Below are 11,650 nucleotides of genomic sequence, written 5' to 3'. Positions count from 1 at the left end.
ATCATTATGCTGCATTCCTTGTAGAGAATTGAACCAAAGCTATAGAGGATTTTTAGGAGCGTCTAATCTGACAATAGCGCCGCCTCCTAAAACAACAACCAAGGGAAATAACCAGGATCGCTAATAACAAGCGCTGCCGATGGCCCAGTGCGACTAATAAAGAGCGCAACCATAAAGTGCTTCGGGGCGTCTAATTTGACAACAGCGCCACCGGGGACAAGCAACCAAAACATGGCGACGTTCTCCTCGCCAGAGAATCAAAAAGAGATAGATTTCTGAATTCGTTCGCTTACTTAATAACTTTCCTAAACGTTTCATATGCGGCCATATTCTTAATTATCTTAATTTGCTATATACAACATTTTATTCACTCCTCCTATAATTTTTATACTCTTCCTTTATATATTTTTCATTTACTATAATATATATAATCGCTCTTCTCCGCTCCTAGTTTGTACAATGAGCTCTGCTCTTGTTTATATGGCATGCTGCCATCTATCGTCGCTTTCGGGAACATTTCTTCCTTGTGATTTTCACTGTGTCGTCGGAAGTGGCACGTGACGACGGTGAGGGCTGAGATGTCACTAATTTCAGTGAAACGGTAGAGTAAACCTAAGAGACGCATGGCCTTTTTTGTGGTGCATAAAATATGTTCCTCAAATGTGAGCTTTTGGTCGAAAACAATGCCTAGGTCTTTGTGAGAGGATACTGCTTTGATGTTATTGCCAGAGATGGAGTAAGATGACTTTAACAGATTCTTCTTGAGTTAGATAGTGAGAGTAGTACACTTGTCAGGATGTAATGTAAGGTCCCATGTCAGGCACCAGGAAGTAAATGTTGCTATGTCATTCTGAAGAAGATGAGTATCGTCGGAAGTGGAGATTTCTCTGAAAATTTTAGTCATCTGCGAAAAGAAGGTAATTGCTAGAGGGAGCTGTGAGATGGTCGGCAAGGTCATGAACGAATAATATGAACAAGAGAGGTCCTAGAACACTACCCTGTGGAACTCCAGAGAGGACAGGAAGAAAGTTAGAAACAGTTCCTGGAAGAACGACACGTTGTTGGCGATCGCTAAGGTAATCTGTGAGAAGGGTTAGAAATTTGCCATGAATGTTGAATCTATTGCATAATTTGTGAATCAGAAGACGATGACTAACAGTATCAAAGGCTTTGGCCAGATCAAAGTATATAACATCTAATTGTGAATTATTTGAAATGCATTTCATAACATGTGAGAGTAAAACAGACAGGTTTGGAAGACAGGAGCTACCAGGAAGAAAACCATGTTGCTTAGAGCTTAAGTACGGAGAAACAAATTTGTACAGTCTGTCTTTGATTACTTTTTCACAGATGATGGACAGAGGAGAGAGTAAGGAGATTGGTCTGTAAGATAAAACAAAATTTTTGTTACCACTTTTGTGAATCGGTGTGATGTTAGCTTGTTTCCATGCGTGAGGAAAGATGCCTTCCGAAAAACATCTGTTCAAGAGAATGGAAAGGAGATAGCACAGGGATTGCACAGTTTTCCTGAGGAACATGGTTTTTTATTTTTTTTTTTATTTTGATTTAGTTTATTTTACTTCGCATTTTGTGCCTCTTGGCTAATTTGCGAAGATGAGGATGAGTGATGAAATGATGAAATTGATGAATGGACATTCACAAACAACCAAGCCCGAACGGGATTCGAACCCGGGACCCTTGGCATCGCAGCACGGTGTGCTAACCACTTGGCCACAGGGTACGGCTGAGGAACATGGTGTTGATATCGTTCAGTCCTAGGGCACGGTGAGCTGAAAGAGATGACAATAGATTCTTCACCTCATCGGGTGTAGTGACAAGCGTTGTTAGAGAGGAGGAACAGACTGGTCTTACGTTTGGCAACGCTGCAAAGGAAGACGGGGCAGAAGTTACCATGAAAATAAGCGTTGAAGAGTTCTGCCCTTCGGTCGCCTATCGCACTTTCACTATCATGAGTAATTTCAGCTGGAATCCTACTGTTATTTTTCCTCGAGTTTATTAGATTAAAAAAGTTTTTTGGGTTTTCCGGGATTGTTGCAGTGATATTGTTAATATGTTCCTTATATTTTTTTCGAAGGAGATACTTTGAGTGTCGTCGCAGAGCAGCAAAGGTATTGTGTGTGTGTTCACTCGGGAAGCCCTTCCAAAGTTGCCACGCTCGTGTCTTGTTGGCCAGTACATCCCGCACTTTGGAGTCGAACCAACACTGAAATCTACGAGAAGATATTTTCCCTGTAGGCACGTGGTCCGTCACTCCTGCTTTCCAGTGGAAGGATATTACACTGGTATTTCTCTGTGATTGAAGCTCAGGCAGATGATGGAAATTTTCCATGTAAACTATGTAGTTATAAATCTATAATTTGTATCAAATAAATTAAATATCTTTTTGATATAAAGTTTCAGAAGTGATAGAAGAATCTGTAAATACACCTATATATTTCAGTAGTCAATTTCTTAATAAACTGCTCACAAAAAGTTTTGCATCACCCAAGAAATGATAGAAAGAACAATCGCAACATGTCCCACTGGGCCAGCTGTGAGAAAGCACACTGTGCTGTGCAAGATACCCTTTCAACCCCGCATAACTCGCTCTTCAGACGACAGCCACGACCAGCTGAGCATATTTGTGTGTTCGAACATCTCAGTATTGTGGGTGGTAATGGCCAAGGGTATATCTCCCACTTACGTAGAGAGACTCAAGTAGTGAAGGTGCGTTGTAGACATGCCCAGGCGTACAATATCGCAGTTCGATCGGGCAAGGGTTATCGCCTTCGTGCAGAGTGGGATGTCACAACGGGCAGTAGCCGCGACGATGGGAATCGCACAGAGCGATGTCAGCAGAACATGGAGAAGGTACGCAGACAGTGGGACAGTAGCAGATCGCCACCGTTCAGGTCGACCACGGGTAACAACACCAGCCCAGGACCGTTTGCTAGGAATCCCAGCCCTGCGGCAAAATACCAGGACCGCAAATGAGTTGCGAAATGACCTCCAACAAGCCTCAGGCGTACGTGTTTCGACCCAGACTGTTCGCAATAGACTGCGAGCAAGAAGCTTACGTTGCCGAAGACCCATGCGTCGGCAACCTCTAAGTGCAAACCAACGGCGTGATCGTTTGGTGTGGGCATGCGAACATGTGCATTGGGGACCTGCAGAATGGTCGTGTGTACTCTTTACAGATGAATGTAGGCTTTGTCTGAGGCCTGATTCGAGACGTGAGAGTGTGTGGAGAGGCGTAGGACCGCGGGAGAGACTTCGTCATGTGCAACCTGTTCATCCATTCCAAGGAAGTGGCATTATGTTTTGGGCAGGGATTATGCACGGCCGCCGAACGCCCCTAATTGCAATTCAAGGGACACTGACAGGACCGCGTTACATCAGAGACATCCTACAAACAACTGTGGAACCATACCGTCGGAACATTGGTCCAACTTTTGTGTTCATGGATGATAATCCCCGGCCACATCGTGCAGGGGTGGTGCAAGATTATCTGCAGCAGGCCCAAATTAACAGAATGCCCTGGCCGCCAGGAAGCCCAGACATGAATTGTATCAAGCATGCTTGGGCCATGTTGAGGAATGCAATGGCACACCGTCCTGTGCTCCCAGACTCTCCACGTGAGCTTCTTTTGGCAGCACAGGAGGAATGGGATCGTTTACCACAGGATGACCTTGATCATCTCATTGCGAGCATGCCCCGGCGTGTTGAAGACCTCATTGCAGCTCGAGGGGGACATACCAGGTGGTAAACATCCTGTCTGACATAACAAATAGGCAGATAGCATTGTTGTGCCATTTGTTTCCCTTTGCTACTTCAGCAGTGTGTCATTTTTTTCTTTTTTTGGATTAGTGTGAACGTTCTTTTTCATGCCATTCCCATGTTTTCCACGTTTTCTTCTTTCCTGTACTGATTGAGCAATTGTATGTTTATTTTCTTCCCAGGAATACAGTTTTTGTTGGTGATGCAAAACTTTTTGTGAGCAGTTTAGTTTCATGCTGTAAATGGAAATTCCTATGTGGGGAACGTTTGTTCCAGCCTTGGGAGTAGGCTGGAACAGGGTGCTTTATGCAACTATTACTAGCTGAGAGAGGATGCACCCTCAACTTCAAATGCTATATTGGGTCGTAGGTTCCATACCTGGTGGAGGCACATAGTGGTTCCGATACCATTTTAAACTGTAGGTGTGGTCCTGATTAGCCTATCTGGGGCTGAGCGTTAGATGATCAACTCGTGACCTAGCTACTGAAAGTCTAGGTTTGAGTCCTGCCATGGCTGTTCCATTGTAAGTGTACTTTCATTTATCGTCATCACTGTTATCAAAATTAACTGAAAGTTGCAGAAAAGCTACATAAAATAAGAAAAAACACAAAATACAAGTAGAAATGATGAATTCCACTACTTTCCATATAGATGAGACGACAGAATAATCCACTTATGTCTCACAACTAGAGCATGCTGTCATCCATGTGGATGGGGTAACATTAAATTCTTATCCCACCTTTAAAACTTTCTAAATGTGTAAATCAGTAATTTATCCACACATATAGGGTGACCTTACATATACACCTTCATGGCATGATGCAAGGCACAGGTGAGCACTTTACTTACGGAGAGGGTGACCAAATCTGGGAGTTCCCATATTAAAGCTATTTTTTCTTGGCTTTTTCCAGCTCCCATATTGATCTGCTACTTCTGTATATTTCATTAAAAATGAAGATTGCAAAATTTAAAGTATATATTATTGCCCAAATTACTTCCAACATGTGACAAGTTCAGCAAGTCACACAACTTACAATCGAATGCAAAATCTTGCATATTTAGCCTTAATATGATCTTAGGCTTTGATGCAAGAATTCCATAATCAAATGCCCATACTGAATTTTTTGTGAGCAAAAAATCAAAGTAGCCTAGAACTAATCAGGTCAGAGCAAATGGTAACAATTATTTGTGACTATAGCTGTAGAGAGTTTTTGAAATTTGTGCAAGAGAAACATGCAATTTGTAAATTTTTATTCTACATTCTTACCTGTATATCATATACCATATAAATTAATTGTTTTATTTTACACATTACTGAACATTTGCTGAAGTCACACCATGCCACTAAAAATGTGCAACATTTGTCATACATGGCTGAAAGTTGGTCACCCTACAGACCAGACCCCCCCCCCCCCAATTTCTCACAAAAGCCCAATTTGTAGACATTTTGGTGATAGATTTATCCTATTATAACACCATTAAGCCTTGTTTCCATGATTATGAAAAACTAAATATGCTGACCAAGGCAGTAATTTATTTTATTAAAAACATAAACTAAACGTAACGTTTCAACCTTCTAGCAAGGTCTTCTTCAGACTCTGTATCAAGTACAAAAGTAACAAGATACAAAACAGGGCATTATATATACACACAAACATTACTCCCTCCAGACTATTTAGAAAGTTGTTTGGAACTTTCTAGCAGTTGACTTTCACTTTCCAACTTTACTTTCACCTAAAAGGCTAAAGGCAATTACTTCCATATAGAATGTGGTTGGACTTTTAATCTCACGCTCTTTTCCCTTCATTTTTCTTCCTTCTCCTCCCCTCTTTCTCTCTTGTCCTTTCCACTCTTTCTAACATCTTCTTCCATTCTTTGTTTAACTTCAATCCCCCATTCCAGTTCATTGTGTCTTCTTCACCTCTCTTCTCTATTTCCTTGGTTTCCTTCCATTTTCTCACTAGCATTCTCTTCTCCCTTCCTATCTGCTTAGCCTCATCCCACTCTATGTCATGTCCTGTTTCTCTCGTGTGTTTAAATATTGCATTTCTTTCTCTCTTAAGTCGTACATCATCCCTATGTTGTTTCAACCTGTCTTTCAGCCTCTTTTTCGTTTCTCCTATGTACACACTCTGACATTCTTTACATTTCACTTCGTAGATAATCCCTTCCTCTTCCTCTTCTCTGTTTTCCTGTTTCTTGTTTGCATTCCTCGCTATTCCTAAGATGCTTCTCCCTCCCTTCCTGTAAGTTTTAATTCCCGCTTTCTTAAGCACTTTGCATATCTTTTCTGTGGTCTTCCCCATACTCCTTATTCCAAACCTTCTCTCTTTTTCTTTCCCTTCCTCTTTGTCTTTCTCTTCCAATTCTTCCCTGCCCGTTTTCTTCCTTCTTCTGTTTATGTCCAGTCTATCCTGCTTCTCATAGCCATTCTTTTCCAGCTGTTTCCATAGGCTATTTACTTTGCCTTCTTTTTCACATTCTTTCATGCATATTTTCTTGATTCTGTCCTCCATATTCTTTATAAAATTTATTTTTGTCACCTCACTTACATCACTTCTTTTGTGGCAGAATACCCCTGCTGCACACTTCTTCTGATGCCAAGCGGTTTCAATTTCTTGTCCTCTCTTCCTTTTCATCAATATATCTAGAAAGCTTAACTTGTCTTCTTCTTCTATTTCAAGTTCCAATAATATCCCTCTTTCTTCATCTTTCTTACAGTATAATGGGAGATAAAATAATGTTAATAAGTGAAGGGCTAAATATAGGTTCCAGTCTAAGCCCAGCATTGGCTGAATTGGTTATGAATGAATGGGAAAAGAAAGTGATAGAAAAAGGAGGTGACAAAATAATTCTGTTTTGCAGATATGTGGACGATTGTTTTGGCATATGGAAGGGAACGAAGAGGCAGCTTGATATTTTTGCCAAAGAAATACAAGATGAAGAAAGAGGGATATTATTGGAACTTGAAATAGAAGAAGAAGACAAGTTAAGCTTTCTAGATATATTGATGAAAAGGAAGAGAGGACAAGAAATTGAAACCGCTTGGCATCAGAAGAAGTGTGCAGCAGGGGTATTCTGCCACAAAAGAAGTGATGTAAGTGAGGTGACAAAAATAAATTTTATAAAGAATATGGAGGACAGAATCAAGAAAATATGCATGAAAGAATGTGAAAAAGAAGGCAAAATAAATAGCCTATGGAAACAGCTGGAAAAGAATGGCTATGAGAAGCAGGATAGACTGGACATAAACAGAAGAAGGAAGAAAACGGGCAGGGAAGAATTGGAAGAGAAAGACAAAGAGGAAGAGAAAGAAAAAGAGAGAAGGTTTGGAATAAGGAGTATGGGGAAGACCACAGAAAAGATATGCAAAGTGCTTAAGAAAGCGGGAATTAAAACTTACAGGAAGGGAGGGAGAAGCATCTTAGGAATAGCGAGGAATGCAAACAAGAAACAGGAAAACAGAGAAGAGGAAGAGGAAGGGATTATCTACGAAGTGAAATGTAAAGAATGTCAGAGTGTGTACATAGGAGAAACGAAAAAGAGGCTGAAAGACAGGTTGAAACAACATAGGGATGATGTACGACTTAAGAGAGAAAGAAATGCAATATTTAAACACACGAGAGAAACAGGACATGACATAGAGTGGGATGAGGCTAAGCAGATAGGAAGGGAGAAGAGAATGCTAGTGAGAAAATGGAAGGAAGCCAAGGAAATAGAGAAGAGAGGTGAAGAAGACACAATGAACTGGAATGGGGGATTGAAGTTAAACAAAGAATGGAAGAAGATGTTAGAAAGAGTGGAAAGGACAAGAGAGAAAGAGGGGAGGAGAAGGAAGAAAAATTAAGGGAAAAGAGCGTGAGATTAAAAGTCCAACCACATTCTATATGGAAGTAATTGCCTTTAGCCTTTTAGGTGAAAGTAAAGTTGGAAAGTGAAAGTCAACTGCTAGAAAGTTCCAAACAACTTTCTAAATAGTCTGGAGGGAGTAATGTTTGTGTGTATATATAATGCCCTGTTTTGTATCTTGTTACTTTTGTACTTGATACAGAGTCTGAAGAAGACCTTGCTAGAAGGTTGAAACGTTACGTTTAGTTTATGTTTTTAATAAAATAAATTACTGCCTTGGTCAGCATATTTAGTTTTTCAGATTTATCCTGTTCCTTGCTAAAAAAGATTGTACTCACACCCCTCACCTTTCCCTGGATGGAAAATTCTGGATAGAATACTCATGTAAATCCTATCAAGAGTTGTAGTGGATGGACGTGCTTGAATAGAGCTCCGCGCTTTCACCCCTCAGCTAGCCTGGCATTCTATTCTCCACCGCTGTACGTTGCCACATCTTCCGCCAGGTCAATAGCTTCACCGTGTGGATCTTCGGGGTTGTTATCACGTCCAAGCCTACACTATCAGTTGTTTCGACGAAAGTGGAAGAAATAGGCAAAACTATGGAAGCATTCCAGCAATGGCTTGATGAGTTGCTAGACAACCATGGATCGGTGCAAGAAGATGCTGACCTCCGCAAGTCACTCCTGAACCTCAGAGAGGAGTTTGTGGAATTTAAGACATCGACGAGCGACTCCATGGCAGCGCTGCGGCGAGACCTAGACAGCATGGACAAGCAGATACACAAGAACACCATTGAAATAGATGACCTAGCGCACTCTAAGAGGAACTGCATTCTGCTGCATGGAGTCCCCGAAACCACCAATGAAGACGTGGACAGCATCGTGCTCCAGACTTTTCAAAATAAGCTTCAGTTGCAGCACATCAAGCTCGAGCACGTTGACCGGTGCCACAGGCTTGGCCCTCCGAAAAGATTGTCTGCGGAAGTCTTGAGATTGGGAAAACGCCCCATCATAGTGAAATTTGTAAGCTACCGCTCCAGGAATGAGGTGTGGAAGTCAAAGAAGATGCTAAAGAACTCGTCCCTATTAATTACAGAGTCGCTAACTCCCTACAGACAGAGAGTTTTGAGGGAGACAAAGGATCGCGTAGGGACACGCAATGCCTGGAGCCAAGACGGGTGCATTTTCGTATCTCACGGAGGTCGTCGCTACCTTATATCTTCCCCCGAGGATCTTGACGTTCTCCCTTGAGATGGGGTGCAACGCGAACTGATTATGAAGTGTAATGAAGAGCATATGTGACTTTTGTCGTTATGATACGCTGTGTATGAATAATTGTGTGTGTGATGTGTTCAAATCATGTGTGTTTAGTGTGGGTTTTTTGTCCAGGTTCTTGTTTATGTTATCGTCTTTTAATGTGCGCGTGTGTGTCATTCCCTGATGCTTTCCTCCATGCTATTATGCTTGACAGGGTAAGTAATAATTGTATATTTAATTTTGGTATGCTAATGTTTCTTCTCCCATCTTGTTTCTGTTCGTTAAACCTCAAATCTAAAAATGGCTAATGCGGTCTCTCGTTCCACGACCTTATTTACGTTGCTTACTCGCTCAATGTTCCGAAATCCAAGCCAAACATAATCGAATACCGGGATTTAAAGAAAATTAATCTCGCTTCACTAAACGAAAATGCTACAAGAACACCATGGAATTCAATATACAGCTTCACTAATATTAACGATAAGCTCAATGAATTAAATAGTCTAAACTTACACCTTTTCGACAAACATGCTCTACTAAAGAAAAAATGCGTCACGCGGCCTGCTTCTCCCTGGATGACCGACAGCATTCTCGCACTTATGGCGGAGCGCGATTCGGCTCACCGCAGGTTTAAATCTGACAAGTGCCTCAAATCTCCAAATACTTTAAATAGTTTTGCCATACATCACTGATATTTTTAATCTTTCTCTTCGCTCTGGTATTTTTCCAGATAAGTGGAAAATTGCACACGTTCTTCCTCTCGCCAAGACTGACCCCGCCACTTCCATTGACAATTTCCGACCTATCAGTATTCTTCCCGCTCTATTGAAAGCATTAGAATACATTGCTCACGACCAAATCAGCCGACATACAAATGAAGTTCTGGCTCCGTTTCAGTCGGGATTTAGACCTAATCACAGCACTAGCACCGCCATGACTCACATAACTGACGACGTCAGACAAGCGATGGACTGCAGACAGGCGACAGTTTTAGTTTTATTGGACTACACGAAAGCTTTCCAGTCACTCGACCATGATATTCTCATTTCCAAGCTAAAATCACTTTTTTTAATTTTACCACCTCTGCAACGGACTGGGTCAAATCCTACTTAACTGGACGTAAACAAAGGGTGATTTATGATGGCAAATGCTCAGCGCTATCTGAGATCACCTGTGGTGTTCCGCAAGGAAGCGTACTTGGCCATTTATTATTTTCTTTATACATTAATGACCTGCCAAATATCTTAAAACACTGCCATTATCACCTGTATGCCAATGACCTCCAGTTGTACTATTCTGCACCCCCAGTAATGTTAAGCGATGGCATTTCCAAGGTTAATGAAGATATAGAGAGGATTGTTAATTAGTCGCTAGACAATGGCATGTACATTAACCCTAATAAAACACAAGCGATTTTGATTGCTGCCGATAAACTGAAACGTTACGTAGATCTTAACATTCAGCCTTCCATTCTTGTAGATTCGACTCGCATTCCATTTAACCAAACTGTTAAAGATCTGGGAATTGTATTAGATGGAAATTTATCATGGTCACATCACATGAGTTCGGCATGTAGAAAAGCCTTTGCATCTCTGTATTCTATAAGATGCATGGGCAAGTTCCTCCCCACCTCTATCAAGGCCAAACTATGTCAGTCCCTAGTTTTATGCCATTTAGATTATTGTGACGTAGAGTATTCCGGCTTAACAGGTGAGTCAGCTAGACTTCTGCAGAGTGTTCAAAATGCCTGCTTACGATACATTTTTAATTTAAAATATTGGGACCACCTATCACCTTATTTTCTCAAATTGGGGTGGATACGTATGCAAGAAAGACGAACGCTGCACACACTAATTTTACTTTACAAAGTTCTCAACCTCAAGTCACCTTCGTATCTTCTCTCTCGCTTCCAATTTCTTCACGAATTTCACGATCACGACACCAGATCACGCAGCTCCTCATCTCTCTCTATCCCCGTCCACAGATCAAACTTCTTCTCCAACTCTTTCTCTGTATCGGCTGTAAGACTATGGAATCAGTTGCCAGAAAGCACTAGAACAGTAAGCTCCGTCGCTTCCTTTAGCAGACGTGTTCTCCACTCTCTTCAGAATTCTCGTTAGATCTTTCCCTGTCAAGCAAACCAAAGGGCATATGCAAGTGATTTAATTCTTAAAATACTTTGTAATTACTTCTATACAATTTTAAATTTTGCATTCCAATATCATATTTTGAGTATTATATATTTTGTATTTTGTGTGTTATATTCAGGGCGTTAAGACTTGTGTGTATGAGTATAATGTGTGTGTGTGGACTTATGTGAAATGACTTAATGTACTTCGTGTATAATATAATAGCTAATGTATAATTTTATGTGTATGGTTGAGTGGAAGAAAAGGCTTTGTACGGCCTTAACTCCGCCATTTAAAACAAGGCGTTAATAAATAAATAAATAAATAAATATTACACTTCAGTGTAATATTGTATATTTTTTAAATCTACCATTACACATTATTTAAATTTTGCAATAAGGTCACTTGTGTTGCACTCTTTACTTATGGATAGCCATACTTTAGTTATATATTTTTGACAAATCATTACTTGTGGAATTTTAAAGCATCACCTTCAGACAAAAGTATAATTAAATGATTTTAAACATGTAATAATTATAATGGAAATTAATTTTAAACAATAGAAAATGTCTTAGAGATCTTCAATCTAATCAATCACTAACTCCAAGTGTATTTTTTAACAATTTATTATAAATTCTG

The sequence above is a fragment of the Lepisma saccharinum genome, chromosome 1 (assembly GCF_977018435.1).
Source record: "Lepisma saccharinum chromosome 1, izLepSacc3.1, whole genome shotgun sequence".
Taxonomy (NCBI): Eukaryota; Metazoa; Arthropoda; class Insecta; order Zygentoma; family Lepismatidae; genus Lepisma; species Lepisma saccharinum.
Note: the sequence above shows the minus strand (reverse complement) of the source record.